The following is a 1490-nucleotide window of genomic DNA, read 5'->3' on the forward strand; positions in this document are numbered from 1 at the left end:
ACTGTGGCCACAGGTGAGCACTGCAGGGGGCAGGGCTCCATCCCCATTTACTTTGCCTCCCCGGCAGCATGGGATGGGGTGCCGAGAGCCCAGCAGTGACCATGGAAGTCCAGCCCACACATGCTCTAGCCCAGACGGGGGCAGGGTTGAGGCTGGCCCAGGAGGGAGGGAGGCTGGGCAGTGGGCTCTGGCGCAGGGGGTGGGGTCCATGGTCGTGGGTGATGTCTGCCAGTGGGTCCCATCCTCTGGGGCTGAAGCGTCTGCCCCGGGCCTGAGTCCTCTTCATGGAGCGCTTGGACTCACATGAGGGCCCCAGAGGTGGCCAGGCAGCCAGTGGGGCTGTGTCTGTACCAAGGGCGCTCCAGGGACCCATCTGCCCAGCATGCCCGGCCTGGGGATGGGGCCACCCTGGGTCAGCTCTCCTCCACACTTGGGGTGCCCTGTTGGGGTTCCAGGCAGATCCCCAGCCCTCCCCAGGCTTTCCAGCTATACACCCCTTTCTGTGCTGCCCACTCATGCGACAGTGCCCTCCCAGGGCCAGAGGTGTTCACACCTGCCCAGCAGGTGCAGGAAGAGGGTTGGACAGGGACTCTGGGCCTGCCCAGGTAGGGAGGGTGGGGCCCCAGGGGCCCCAGAGCCACACCTTGGTTCTCTCCTTCCCACTGCCCTGCTCGTGGCCGGCTGGGGCTGGAGGCAGGCGGGATGCGTGAGCCTCGGCCTAGAAACTTCTCCTCTGCATAGGACGATTCAAATGAGAACAGGAGCACGGAGTGATTCCCCGAGCACAAGCCAGGCTCCAGAGTTACAGGCCACAGGGCACTGCCCTCTGGGGTGAGGGAAAGCCATGTGAGGGCTCAGCAAAAGGAGGAGCCTCTGGCACCTGGTGGGGTGATGGGGGCACCGGTCCTGTGGTGGAGTCCCAGGTCCCCTCCAGGAGAGAGCTCCCCTGTGGGGCTCAGGGCTCCAGGTGCAGGCGTCTGAGACGGCTCCTGCTCTTCTGCTAGCCCAGCTGAGCCCAAGGACCAGGGCCATTGGCCACCATCCATCCTCCGCCATGATGGGTGCTTGAGAGATGGGGGTACACCCATGAGCCCTGGGGTATGCAGGGCAGCTCTCTGATCCCATGGCCTGCAGCCAGCCCTGCTCCAGCAGCTAGCCCCAGGAGAACCTCGTTATCTGGAACCCCAAAGACTCAGAGTTCCAGGATGCCTCCTTTGGCAGCCTAGACACTCCATGGGCATCTGGCCAGAGTCTACCAGCCCCACAGCTCAAGCGGGGACCAGGCGGGAAGTGGTGGGGCTCTGGTGGCAGCCAGCCCATTTGGGCTGTGTTCCACCGGGAGGGGGCGTGTCTGCCCCAGGAGCAAACTCAAGACTCCTGTTTGCTTTTGGGGCTGGAGCTGCAGGCTGAGAAGGCAAAGAGCAGCAGCCACCCGGCATCCTGCAATCTCGCCTGCAACGCACACCTGCGGTCACTGTCACACGGGCCCG

Source organism: Diceros bicornis, chromosome 25, assembly GCF_020826845.1.
Source record: "Diceros bicornis minor isolate mBicDic1 chromosome 25, mDicBic1.mat.cur, whole genome shotgun sequence".
Lineage (NCBI taxonomy): Eukaryota > Metazoa > Chordata > Mammalia > Perissodactyla > Rhinocerotidae > Diceros > Diceros bicornis.